This window comes from Leucopleurus acutus (genome assembly GCF_964270905.1).
Source record: "Leucopleurus acutus genome assembly, chromosome: 15".
NCBI classification, from domain to species: Eukaryota; Metazoa; Chordata; class Mammalia; order Artiodactyla; family Delphinidae; genus Leucopleurus; species Leucopleurus acutus.
This window is the reverse complement of record NC_139157.1, coordinates 78,097,610-78,112,308: the sequence shown is the minus strand read 5'-3', so window position 1 is coordinate 78,112,308 and position 14,699 is coordinate 78,097,610. Positions and strand designations below refer to the sequence as shown.

General features: G+C 38.0%; 1 pseudogene across 1 annotated transcript in view; it reads right to left on the bottom strand.

Annotated features, from left to right (window-relative positions):
- LOC309972323 (nuclear pore complex protein Nup50-like) overlaps positions 1-1,888 on the bottom strand; it is a 62,186-nt pseudogene extending 60,298 nt beyond the window's left edge. The window contains exon 1 of the transcript in view: positions 1,820-1,888. The product of the transcript in view is annotated as a nuclear pore complex protein Nup50-like (transcript). The remainder of the gene's footprint in view (positions 1-1,819) is intronic.
- Between the last annotated feature and the right edge of the window lie 12,811 nt (positions 1,889-14,699).

Below are 14,699 nucleotides of genomic sequence, written 5' to 3'. Positions count from 1 at the left end.
CTTTTCTACTCTGTTTCTATGAGTTTTGACTTTTATTTTTGATTCCACATGTAAGTGATACCGTGCATGACTTGTCTTTCTCTGTTTGGCTTATTTCACTTAGTATAATTTGTCCAATTAAAATAGGAGGGTCCATCTATGTTGTCAACAAAGGGCAGGATTTTCTTCTTTGTCATGGCTGAATAACATTCCATGGTGTGTGTGTGTGTGTGTGTGTGTGTGTGTGTGTGTGTGTGTGTATGATACCACATCTTTATCCATTCATCCATCAGTTATTGACATATCTTGGCTATTGTGATTAATGCTGCAATGAACATGGAAGTACAGATATCTCTTTAATATCTTGCTTTCATTTCCTTTGGATATATACCCAGAAGTGGAACTGCTGGATTGTATGGTAGTTCTATTTTTAATTTTTTGAAGAATCTCCGTACTGTTCTCCACAGTGGCTGCACCAACTTACATTCCCCCCAATAGTGCACAAGGGTCCCCTTTTCTCCACAGCTTCCCCAGCACTTGTTATCTCTTGTCTTTTTTGATGAGAGACATTCCAGCAGGTGTGAGGTGATATCTCATTACGGTTTTGCTTTGCATTTCCCTGACGATTAGTGAGGTTGATTATTTTTAGATAATTGTCTCTTCATCCAGGCAATAAGTTTCTAAAAAGCAGGAATTTCTAATTATTAAAATTTGTCTTTCTAGTTACTACTTTATCATCTCTTTTTACTTCAATTAAATAATTAAGTCGGCCCTTTTCTAAAAAGTAGAATTTTTTTAATTAAAAAATTTTCGACTCAGAGGTTTCTATAGATAGAAACAAAGCTATGCCTTGGAGCAAAAGCTCATCACCAACACATAGTGTTAGTGTTTGTAGCAGGTTGTTACAGAACTGGCCATTGTGGATTTTATTAGTCGATGTGTTTTCTCTATAGGTGATTAATTTTTAACTATCTTCCAAACATTAGGGACTTTATAAGGTCCTGGAAGTGCAAACACACAGTGAGAATGTTGAAAGTATTATTAAAAGGCATAAAATTACAAGAGAAATAAAAATAGAAGAAATAAAAATGAAAGTGGAGAAAAAGTGACCAATGTTGTACCCCATACAGGATGAGTTGTTTGACAATGGAAATATTTGTGAAGAATAAAGAAGAAACTATGCATGCAAGAGTTGCATGGTGCCTGAGCAGTGACATTAATCCAAATAATTCAAACGTGAGTTCCATGAGGACAGAGAGCCTGTCTGACGTTTCAGCTTTGTCCACTGTGCCTGGCACATGTGCTGCAAATATTTGTTGAATAAGTTAATTAATCAACCAATCAACCAAAGACAAGGAAATGTAATTGGCCAAATAAAGACATTTTAGGGTATATTTAGAGAATCAGCGTCCATGTTTCTTAAAGACTGAAGGGAAAACTTAAATGCTGAGCCTGATAGAAGCGCTATCACCCACAGATTATGACCACCCAGGAATAATTCAGTGGGTTCACGACCCTTTAAAGTCATCAGAAGCAGAGTGTGTGGCAAGGTAGTGTCGCTTCCAAGGAGCTTCCTGACTCAGTGGCGTCACCATCTAGAAAAATAACTGATTTTTTTAAAAGATGCCTGAAGAAAGTTGTCAGCCAGAATTATAGGACTGCACTGGTTTACAAATGAGTAAAGAAAATGCATCTACCCTTCCTCACAAGTTCTCGTTAGGAAGAGAGTGAGATCCTATCCTTGCAGACTAGTGGCATCTCAACATCTTCCAGTACAAGGGACAATTTTCTATGACTCTGTCTCTTTTGAATAAAGGCTTAATCATTCACACTTCCTCACCTCTCCACACTCGCCTTCAAGATCGATCTGGGTTAAAGCAGGAGGTTTAGGAGGTCCACATGCCTTCATTGCGGGAAAGGAGCGGCAATCCTTGTCTCCTCCATCTGGGGGGATTTCTGCTCTCCATGGTGCTGTCCCCAGTCAACCTGGTCATTTGTACCCTGCTTGCCTCCAGGCAGCTGTGTTCTCTTTTCTGCATATCTTGATGACTAGGCCTACTGTAGCTTTCACCTGCACTTGGGTCTCCTATGAGGTCTGCTTGTGACTTCTATTCCATCCTGCCTCAACAAGTCTGCCTTTCTCCAGTCCTGGTGAAACATCCAGTCACCTCTGCTATGATAAACCCTCTGGCAAGCTCACCAGTCAAATTCTTAAATATATGCCACTTCATCCAGAGAGCATGTCAGAATTTCTGGACCCTTTCCATGACAACACAGTCCAAGGTCAGCTTGATACAAACAAGCTTGTTTTTCCAGACATCTTTTGCTGCTACTGCTACTCTAATGGGAACCACTATTATCCCTCTGCCATGTTGTTTTTGAGACCACACACTAAGACAAACTCTTTCTAGGGTTCCAAAAGGGGAGTGGCCTAACATTCCTCAGCATTGGGTTTTTCCCTTAAACTAAACGACACAATCTATTCCCTAAGATTTGAGCCTAGAGTTAGAAGTTTTGTCACTTATCTAATCTCCATCTACCCCTTTCCACAATCCCTGGGAGAAACTGTTGGCTTCCTACTCCCTCTTCCTTTCTGGATGGAACTTTGTCTATATCTTACCCTACTTCTTTCAGAGAAAAGACTGCTGGTCTCCATCTTAATGGCAAAAAGTTATCCTTTCTTTACAATGGGAAAATTTTGTGATCTAAATCAGGCAACTAAAGATATTCATAAATAAGGGCTTAATATCCAAAATATACCAAAAATTCATACAACTCAATGGAAAGAAAAAACAGATTAAAAATGGGCAGAGGACTTGAAGAGACATTTTTCTGAAAGAAGCCATACAGATTGCCAAGAGGCCCATGAAAAGATGCTCAACATCACTAATCATCAGGGAAATGCAAATCAAAACCACAATGAGATACCACTTCCTAGTTGTCAGAATGGCTAGTATCAAAAAGACAACAAATAAGTGTTAGTAAGGATGTGGAGGGAAGGGAACCCTTGTGCACCTTTGGGGGGAATGTAAATTAGTGCAGCCACTGTGGAGAACAGTGTGCAGGTTCCTCAAAAACTTAAAAATAGAACTACTGGGACTTCCCTGGTGGCACAGTGGTTAAGAATCCCCTGCCAATGCAGGGGACATGGGCTCGAGCCCTAGTCCGGGAAGATTCCACATGCCGCAGAGCAACTAAGCCCGTGCGCCACAACTACTGAGCCTGCGTTCTAGAGCCCGCGAGCCACAACTACTGAGCCCACGTGCCTACAGCCCCTGCTGCTCAACAAGAGAAGCCACCGCAATGAGAAGCCCGTGCACCGCAACGAAGAGTAGCCCTGACTTGCCGCAACTAGAGAAAGCCTGCGTGCAGCAATGAAGACCCAACACAGCCAATAAATTAATTAATTAATTAATTAAAAAAAAATAGAACTACCATATGATCCAGCAAGTCCACTTCTAGGTATTTTTCCTGAAGAAAATGAAAACACCAATTCCAAAAGATATGTACACCCCTATGTTCATTGAGCATTATTTACGATAGCCAAGATATGGAAGCAACATAAGTGCTCATTGATAGATGAATGGGTAAAGGATATGTGAAATATCTATATATAGATAGATAGATAGATAGCTATATATATACAATAGAATATGTATATTCTATATATAATAGATAATATATATAATGTATAATAGAATATTATTCAACCATAAAAAAGACTGAAACCTTGCCTTTTGTGACAACATGGACAGACCTTGAGGGCATTAATCTAAGTGAAATAAGTCAGGCAGAGTAAGACAAATACCATATGATTTCCCTTATACACGGAACCTAAAAAACAAAACAAAAGAGCAACCATAACAAGACAGAAACAGAGTCATAGACAGATACAAAGAAAAAACGGGTGGTTGCCAGAGGGCAGTGAGGTGGAGAGATGAGTGAAATAGGTGAGAAGATTAAGAGGTACAAAGTTCCAGTTACAAAATAGATGAGACATGGGGCTGAAATGTACACAATGGGGAATATAGTCGATAATAATTTAATATATTTGAATGGTGATGAAGGGTTCCAGTTATATAATAAATAAGCGCTAGGGATGTGATGTACAACATGATTAATATAATGAGTGCTGCTGTGTGGCACAGATGAGAGCTGCTAAGAGAGTAATTCCTGAGAGCTCTCGTCACAAAAAATTATTTTCCTATTTTGTATCTACATGAGATGATGCACATTCACAGTAACTGTTTTTAGAATTATATACTCTATATATTAATAAATATGTATTATTTATAAGTATCATAAAAGCTTAAGATTCAGAAGTAATATATAATTCAAATACTATTCAATTGCTTAATATAACACCACAAAACTAGGAATTTGGCTATATTTTATTCAATTAGCCTGCATAAATACCTTCTGTTGTGTCCTAGATAAGCTCCATTAGTTAAATATAAAGAAGTGAAGAAAAGTTCAAAATCTGTTATTATATGTACCAGTTTAAACGTGGACAGAGGAATATATATGCAGCAATAACCCATCACATTTTGTAATTATTTACAAAATAAATCATTAGCAGTTCAAGGAAGAGTAATGAATTATACTACTACTGAGAAATAATTTAAAATAACAAAATTCTTAACTTCTTTCAACACAGAAAAGATTAAGCCAATAAGAGAAATTATTTAACTCTCAAGAACTGATTATATAGGGAGGGTGGGAGGGAGGGAGACACAAGAGGGAAGAGATATGGGAACATATGTATATATATAACTGATTCATTTTGTTGTAAAGCAGAAACTAATACACCATTGTAAACCAATTATACTCCAATAAAGATGTTAAAAAAAAAACTGATTATAACTTTTGTCTACACAGCATGAGAACTATTGATTTCACCTTTACATTTCTAAATAAAAGTTTTCCATGTTTCTCTTTCTGTTTTATTTTCATGGTGTACATTAAACTAAGATGTAGGGTGTATATATAAGATAGTTTCAAATAAAAATAGCCTTTTATTATCTTAGAGAATCTCTCTTTGGGATGCCAAAAGAGTAATCTCCACTAGCCCATCAAATAAGGCCTATTTCACGTCCGCTTTGTGTAAAGAGTTGGGCTAGAGGATGTAGACTTAAAGATGATTAAGACACAATGAGGGACTTCCCTCGTGGCACAGTGGTTAAGAATCTGCCTGCCAATGCAGGGACACGGGTTCGAGCCCTGGTCAAGGAAGATCCCACATGTCACGGAGCAACAAAGCCTGTGCGCCACAACTATTGAGCCTGCGCTCTAGAGCCTGCACGCCACAACTATTGAAGCCCACACGTTCTAGGGCCCATGTGCTGCAACTATTGAGCCTGCATGCTGCAACTACTGAAGCCCACACACCTAGAGCCTGTGCTCCACAACATGAGAAGCCACCGCAATAAAAAGCCCACGCACTGCAATGAAGAGTAGCCCCCGCTCGCCGCAACTAGAGGAAGTCCGCGTGCAGCAATGAAGACCCAACACAGCCAAAAATAAAATTTAAAAAATTTTTTTAAAAAGTATGTTGATGAAAAATCAGAGATTAAAAATAAAAAAGACACAATGAGTATTATTATGCAGTTATGGAAATAGGAAATACAATTTTAAAATATTTTAATATAAAAGAGCTAAAGGTAAGCGACATACATGTGAAACTTGTCACTGATGAGTGCTCTGGTGAGCCCCAGTGGGGTGCGGAGCAGCAGGTACTGGATTGTGGAGGAAGGAACCTGGTCCTTGAGATCCAACAGATCTGTATTCCTCCCTGTTCTGCAATGTACTAGATAGAAGAACTTGGGTAGGTCACTTCATGTCTCTGGGTCTGTCTACAAAATGGGATGACAGAATTCATCGGGTGTTACGTAAGGGCTCAATGGGATGTCAGCTTTAAAGGCTATCACAGTGACTGGCATAGATGATACATCACTTCTCTCCCCAAAGACCCCATACAGGTTATGTTATCTATGTTTCCTTCCCCAAGAGCTGTATTTGGTCGTCTGAATTTGCTCATTCTCTTTGAAAGCACTGTGTAGCTCATTTGTTCTAGAATATCCATCTTGTTCTTTGGGGATTGAGAAGAACAGGACAGCGCAGACTATGGAGAATCAGCTGTTTTATGGTGAGAACCTCTATTCCAGCATTTACGCAACATATTACAATGTTCTTCTATGATACTTAATAACATAGTAATGACACACATAAATTTTTTTTACTTTATCTCATTTTATGGCGCCTCTATGGGTTACAAACTTTAATCTGGTAAACTATTTCAGATGAAGAATTTAACTTTATTTTGTCCTTTCCTTTGCATGTTTTATATGGAATCTGTTCATTTCTGTTTTTCCCATCTGGAGACTTGGTGAATTCAGCAGGTACATTTGGTTTTTTGAATTGCCTTGTTCACATTTGGTTTAATCATATTAAAATGTCAGAAAAAAATAGATCACTATGTAAAAATACCTAGTGTTTAAAATAATAATAATAATCAAATAAGAAATTAAGGAAGTGCTCCATTGATTGGTATTTATAATTTTTCACCAGGCCCCCAAAATGATCCTTTTGTAAAATTATGGACAAACAGCACTTAAATACGTTGAGCAAAATTTACCTTAATAAAACCCAAATCCAATTGAAAGCAAAGATCCAGAACCTGGAGCCCAGAATAACAGCAAATACTGCCATCTGAGAATGCCACTCTTCTTTTCCTCAAAGTGGTGGTTTTACTACCCACTCTCTGTCCTTCTGTGCACAATTTTAACAAGCTTCCTTAAAGTTATTAGGAAAAAAAAAGGAGATAAATTCATGTTCCATTGAATGCTATGATTTTTGAGAATTTTGTCACTTTTTTATTATGATATAAATCAGTTTCTAAGTGCGTGTGTGGTGTACAGAGAGATAGCGAGACCCAGAGATAGATATTGATTAAATGTACTTTAAAAAAGATCTAGAAAGATGCACCATGACCTGTTAACAGTGCTCAACTCTAAGGAGTGAGATTACAAAGGTAGATTTTTCTCGTATACTTTTATATTCTTTGCATTTCCCACAAATATTACACTTGAAAATATTGAAGTAAAGGAAAAATATTTCTTGGCGCACTTAACGTAACAAAACATAGCAAGCTACATTCAAGGGTTAGGATAATTCTTCCCTCAAGATTTCCCCCCTCAGAAAAGAAAGGCAGCATTAGCCGTCTCACATAGGAGCAAAACATAGGATTCCTGTGTGCTTCTCTTTCCTTGACACGGTACTTCCAGCAAGATCTGTTGGTTCCTTACCTCCTTCACCAGCAGCAGGCCAGGTCCAGGGCACATTCTCGTCCATGTGGGCTACAGCACATGCCTGAGAACTGGTCTTCTGCTTCCGCTTCGCTCTGCTAAGTCACTCATGTCAATCCCCCGTGCAAAAACCTGTTCACACTTACTAGGAACAAAACCCAGCTTCCTTATCACCACGTGATCCAGTCCCTGTCTGTCTTTCCAGTCCTATCTCGTACCACTCACTGTTCCCTTCTCAGTCTGATCTACCTGCCATTCAGCAAACATATCGAGCTCTTGACAGCTGACATACTTGTATCAGTCGGCTTGGGCTGCCATAACAAGATACCAGAGTCTGGGTGGCTTAAACAATAGAAATTAATTCCTCACAGTTCTGGAGGCTGGAAGTATAGGATCAGAGTGTCGGCAGGTTTGGTTTGTCCTGAGGCCCCTCTCCTTGGCTCACAGATGCTACCTTTCCTGTGTCTTCACATGACCATCTCTGTCTGTATCTGTGTCCAGATCCCCTCTTCTCATAAAGATACCAGTCATATTGGATTAGAGACCACCCATGTGAGCTCATTTTACCTTAATTGCCTCTTTAAAAGCTGTATCTCCAAACATAGTCACATTCTGAGGTGCTGGGGGTTAAGACCTCAACACTGCAATATGGAAAGGATACAATTGAGGCTGTAACAGTGCTCTTGTCTCCGCCTAAAATGTTCTTTCCCAAGGACTTTCATGGTTCCTTCTTTCATATCATTCAGCCCTCTGCCTAAATATCATCTCTTCAAGCAGGCCGTCTTCTATACCAGTTTACAGTAGCACGTAGGACCTCTTCATCCTATACCTTACCTACTTTAGCTTTCTTCACGGCACCTCAATGCTTTAGTAGCGCTATATGATTTCTTTTTTAATTTTCACTGTTTCTTCACCCTCACTTCCAACACACATGCACACACTTGCATTCACACGCATGCACACACACACAGACACACACACATTAATGTATGTTTTATGAAGGCAGGGATTTTTATGTCTTATTTATTGCTGTAATTCTGTGTGCATAATTCTACCCAGAACACATTCTCAGCTCAGCAAATATTTACTTAACTAATTAATAATATTTCAAAGATTTTGCAAAGAAATTTCCATGAGGTCTTTCTAAGAGCATAAAAGCATGGGGTAAAAAATAAGCAATTCCTTATATAGACCATGTACAGAAATGAGCATGGAACATGTTATTTTGGCCATGTTCCCTACAATTAATGTTTGCTGTTGGCTATTTAACAACAAATTTAACAGAATGTGTTTTACCGTGATTGATGTAGTTTATTAATTATGTACTGAATTAGACCAGCTGTTCTCAACCAAGGTCACTTTAATTCCCCCCGGAAGACAATTGGCAGCATCTTATATATTTTTGGTTGTCACGACTGGGGCAGGAGTTCTCCTGGCGTCTAGTAGGTAGAAGCCAGGGATGCTTTAAACATTATACAATTCAATGGATATCTTCCCACAACAAAAAATTATTTGGCCCAAAATGTCAATAGTGCAGAGGTTGAAAAACCCTGATCTAAAGAAATTTAAATCTGAATAACAGAGATTCTTCTACTAATTACCCCTAATTTACTCCTATAGCTTTTTTATTTTTTTGCATAAATGATGGGTTCTATATAATAAAATACCAGTGTGTCTTTTTAAAATGCCCTATTCCTAGCCAGCTCTAGATAAAATTGCAAATTTTGTCTTCGGAGGCCTTTCAATTTTTCCCTTCTGTCTTACTCCCCTTTTAATACCTCTTTATCCCTGTTAGTGTGGTCCCTTAAAGACTAAGATGTTCTCCCACTGAAGCTCCCTAGGGGCCAAAGTTTTCACTAGATAAAATACCAGGATCTATTTACATGGGATAAGCCCCAGATGCCCACCAAGCTTTGTCACTTGTCTATGTCAGCTCAAAATGCTAGAACAATGGAAACAAACCATTAAAAAAAATAACTAGAAGGGGAAAATATAGAGCTCTGCATTTACGTCTCATGGACCAAATTTCACCAAGACTGGATCAGGGAGATGATTTTCATGTTGAAAAGATCTGGGATATTTTATTGAGCCCCAAGCTCAGCATGAGCCAGAACTGTACTGGAGGCTTAATGCCCTAATCTAAGAGCGTAATAAAACAACCATACTTGATCTGGTAAGCAGAACCTGGAATATACAAGTGTTGGGAACCTACAATGATTATGTGAGCATCAATTTCTGGGGGTACACTGATAAATCCCTCTATTCAGTGGAACTGCTGAAGTGACTGGGTACCTCAAAGCCATGCTTTATATGGAACAACTAAAGAAACTTGAAATGCTGGTGCAGCAGAAGAGAACACTTAGAACAGACAGAATAACAATCTCCAAATATTTGTGCAATGACTACCCAAATAAATACTTTTCCCTTGCTTTAGAGGGAAGAACTAATAGTATTGAGGTGAAGTGGCTGCCTTATGCTCAATATGGAAGAATTTTATGACATCTTGGTAAAAAGTGCTGCTTCACAAATAGTGTGTTTCTCATTACTAGAAATATGCAAGCAGAGACCACAGGACTGCTTCTCAGAGACACTGCAGAAGAGATTCCTATTTTGGGTAGGAAGTTAGACTAGAAATCTCTATGTGCCCTTCCAATTCTGGGATTCCATGAGTCTAACCATTCTTTTATTAAAAGCAAAATATTTAACTATTTTCTCCCCAAAGAAAATATATTTGAAATAAGTTTTTCTCCTTACTCTCAATGGCCCTAAGCAAATCTTGAGAGAAATAGATTATCGAACATCTTTCAAACACTAGAAGGTTGTCATTAAATAAGTACCCTAACAAAGTTATAATAAAATTTATAATTGATATCACTTTTTTGACATATAATTATAGTTTACTCTGGGCATTAGAGTAAGAATACATATAACTTTTAGTAGCACAATCTGTCTATTAATCTCTTTTGATTTTTATTTATTTCTTAGATATATTTTTTCAGGTAGGTATAAAAATTTTCTATAAGTTACATTTTTTTTAACAGACATTAGGGAATAATCAAAAAGCTATTAATTAGATGCAGAGAGATGGGTTTCCAGTTGTGGCTTGTTCCAGTATTCTAGCATTCTGGCCACTAATGACTGTGTCCTCTGTCCAATTAATAAGTCTCTGGATCTCATTTTCCTCATCCTTAAAATTAGAGTTTTGTACTCGATTATACGTGAGATTTCTTTCATCACTTATTTTTATTATTCTATTACTTGCCATCATAGATTAAGTTGCTACACAAGCTACCAGTGTAAGTCTTGAAGACTTCAAAGAATTACAAACAAAAGAGAGGTCAGAAAATCAAAGGAATAGGACAGACCCCAGACTCCTCAAAATGCTGACGTTTCATGTGTTATTACTGACATATAAAAGTGTAAACAGAACTGTGGTGCCCCAATCAACTAATTTTAGAAATCACAGCTTTTTGAGAATTAATCATTCACATGGTCCTGTTTGGTATGATGGAATCAAAAAGGACGATGCAGTGCACATGTGAATAAGAGCAAGGGAAGTAAACCTATATCATATTTTTTCTTTTCCTTTCATTCAATTCTACCCAAAGACTCAGTACCTGCAGCAGTTGAGAAAAACTGAGTTTCTTTGGCATAGGTGAAGAAGCCATTCTGAAATGTCTATAGCAGCCTAAAATGCCAAGCCACAGTGCTGATTAATATTGGTGAGAATACTGATTGGTTCTTCACACTTGGCTTTCTTCAATGCCACATCAGTGTGACTGTAAAACCACATGGAAGCCCCAACGCTATAAGTGGACCATTGAAATAGAAGAAGTCACCATAAAAGCTGTTGTCTTCCCCTCTTCATCAGATAGGGAAATTGAGATTCTTTACTTGAAATCTGTATGTTATATCAAAACTTTAAGCAAGTTACACTCTTGACAATTAAAATTGTACTTTACCAACTTTCTCAACTTGATGATGAAACAAAATCATTGTTCAATTATTTCCTTTTTCCTACAAAGGAAACCCCTCAATATTATGATTTAAATCAATAGTTTATTGGCTATCATCTACAATGTATGTCTCATTTTTAACCAACAATCTGCAATTTCCCAGCATATGATATATAAGAGGTATTGCTTGAGATTGAGAACTCACACTCGGAACTGGTACGGTGCTGTGCCCCTCCAATGAACTCTCCACCCTTCTCCACTCTGCTCTGTAGCCTAAGAGGCTGACCTGTATGGACAAGATCAGTGAATTCCAGGGCCCTCTGTTGGCTTCCTGTTGGGTTCATGGGGAATGAACCCAATGGGGAATTCCATCTGGAGACAGGAAGGAGAGAGCAGAGTGAGGCTGGGGCATATACTTCCTGCCTCCTTTTCCGCAGGGTCAGTGCAGGCTGGCTTTGACTCTGCACTGAAAGCCATGGAAGATGGCTTCCCAGCACAACTCTCCTCTTCCACGTTCTACTTGTAGCTTCCCCTCCTTGTCCCTTCAAAAGTGAATAGTGATAACAACTCTACTGTTAATACCTGAAGATACTGTGCTACTTTCTTCATTTCTCCTACCCCATACCCTTGTCTTAGTGAACAGTATCTTTTTCAAACCATCCTGGAATTATTCTAATAATTTGAGTGAACCATTTATTTTTTTGTTGGAGCCTGATCGTGTCACATATTTAGGTGAAGTTTAATAGAAATATATAGTTTTCTTTCAAAACACCTGCTTTTGGACTCATTTATCCTTTTAATAATTTTTGCTTTCTATTTCATTAAGTTTAGGTCTTATACCAGTTAATCCCCTCTTCCCAGTTTCTTTTATTTTTAATTTCAGTAAGAGAAGTAGCTATTTTGTCTCATCCTTACTGTTTAATAATGGTGATATCTAACATTATATTTTTTTTATGAGAACTATAGCTGCTAGGTTTCAATGAACTTGAATAAAGTATTTTTTCCCATTGATTTCTAGAAAATGATTTTCCTTTTAATTTCCTTTTTGGTTCAAATGTTATCTACCACTATTTCTTAATTTTTAAATATTTTAAGTTTTTGATGGGGTCTCCATCTTACTATTTATTTGTAATTTTAACATGGTATATATCCTTTAAAGTCTCCCTTTTTTTGAATTCAGTAAGGACTTCTTTGTGGCCTAGTACATAATCAATTTCTTTGTACTTAGATACTTGAAAAAAGTATATTTTCTATTTGAAGAATGTAAGATCCATACATCAAATACATCAAGTTTGCTAAAGAAATTCTTATTTTTCTGCCTAATAAATTAATCTATTTCTGAGAGAGATATAATCAAAAATCTTTCACCATCATTGTACTTGTATGAGGTTTTCTTTGCATTTCTAATAGTTTTTGCTTTGTCATTTTATGACAAATATTTATTGGCTTAGATTTATATCATTACACAATATGTCTGTTTATTCTAAGTGCTTTTAATCTTCAATTTCATCTTGTGTGATGTTAATATTGTCATTCCAGTTTTCTTTTGGTTTGCATTTCCTTATGTGGCCCTACCCCTTTACTGGGAAGAAGGAAAGAAGGAAGGAAGGAAGGAAGGAAGAAAGAAGGGAGGGAAGGAGGGAGGGAGGGAGGGAGGGAGGGAGGAAGGAAGAGACAGAGAGAGACAATTTTTTTTTTTTTTTTGTGCTACGCGGGCCTCTCACTGCTGCGGCCTCTCCCATTGCGGAGCACAGGCTCCGGACGCACAGGCTCAGCGGCCATGGCTCACGGGCCCAGCCGCTCCGCGGCATGTGGGTTCTTCCCGGACTGGGGCACGAACCCGTGTCCCCTGCATCGGCAGGCGGACTCTCAACCACTGTGCCACCAGGGAAGCCCAAGACAATTATTTTTGACTCAATATGCACTTCATTGCAGACTCACATATCTGGAATTTGTTTTTTAGCCCAAAGTAGCAGTTTCTGGATTTTAATGGATGAATTCAGTCCATTCACATTTGGCACAAGATCTAATGTTGTTGATTTTATTCTTTCCACTTTACTTCATTGTTCTCTACTCATTTACATTGTCGTTTCCCTATTTTTCTTCCCTTTGGTTTTGTTAGTTTGATTGAATTGCTGCTTGTTCCTATTTCCCCCATGTTAATTTAAAGGTTCTGGTGGATTTTTCCATTTCCTTAATGGTTACCATCTCTTTCCCTGCTCTCCTAATCAGACACATATGTCACTACGATTGCTTTACAAACAACGTACTAACTATATTCCTGTTTTCCCCACCATGATGTTCTAATCCTACCTTCTTTCCCACCTTTCCAATAGAAAAAGATCTTTAAAGTAACTGATCATCCCTCCCATCCTTCCCCCCTGACAAATGCCCCCCATCCCTTGGGATACTTTTATCTCTCCTTTCTTGCCCCTACAGAGCAAAGGTTTGCCAGTGTTCTTAAGTGCTCACTGTATCAAAACTTCCCTTATGGAATGTCTCCTCTATTTCAAGACTCCTTAACCAGCAGCTATATTGTCTATTCTTAGACAGCATTTTCTTAAACTATTGTATAGAATCATAATGATATAACATTTACTGAGCATATATTACATGCCAGATTCTCTTCTAAATGTTTTACATTTATTAAACCACTTATTCTTTGCAACCACACTATGGGATAAACTCTACCATTATTCCCATTTTTTATTTTACAGATGAAGAAACTGAGGCAAAGAGATGTTCAATACATGCCTAATGTCACACAGAAAATGTGACACAAGCGAGAATTGAATCCAGGTGTGCCACTCAGACCTTGTGTTTCCAAGTTCTGGACCACACTCTCCCACCACTGTGGTTGTCTCTCTTCATTGCTGTTCAGTTGAAGTCCCTACTTCAGTTAATTTGTTGTCTAGTTATAGTCTATTTCGTGCATTTTCCTAATATGGGGAACGTGGGTGGCATTCAGCCTGAGTTCTTGCTTATTCCCGAGTTCATGCCTTTTACCCGACATATGAATGAGTGTCGGCTATGTATAGGATTCTTGGACTGCGAATCTTTTCTCTATATGGCTTGTCTCCTAGTTTCTGAAAATGAGAAGCCTTCCTTACCTTACTCGACCAAGAAACTATGGGAAGGTAGAGAGTAAAGAGACTTTACATGGTGCTAACATCCTGCCTGTAGCCCATAGGCTAATGGATGAATTGCAGCAGGATTCCCACCAGTCCCACCAATATTTCAAGCTCCAGTGTGCTGGCAGAAAAAAATAACTACTGATATATAGAGCCCCAAAAGCCTAAAAGAAAAGGATCAAACCAACAATTTGAACACACACTATAGAACTGCTAGAAGAGACAGGTGATCATCTGAATAAAAATTAACCATGAATGCTTAAGGAGAACAAAATGGAATAACACAAACACAAACAATTTCTAGAAATTAAAATCATTTTCAAACTAAG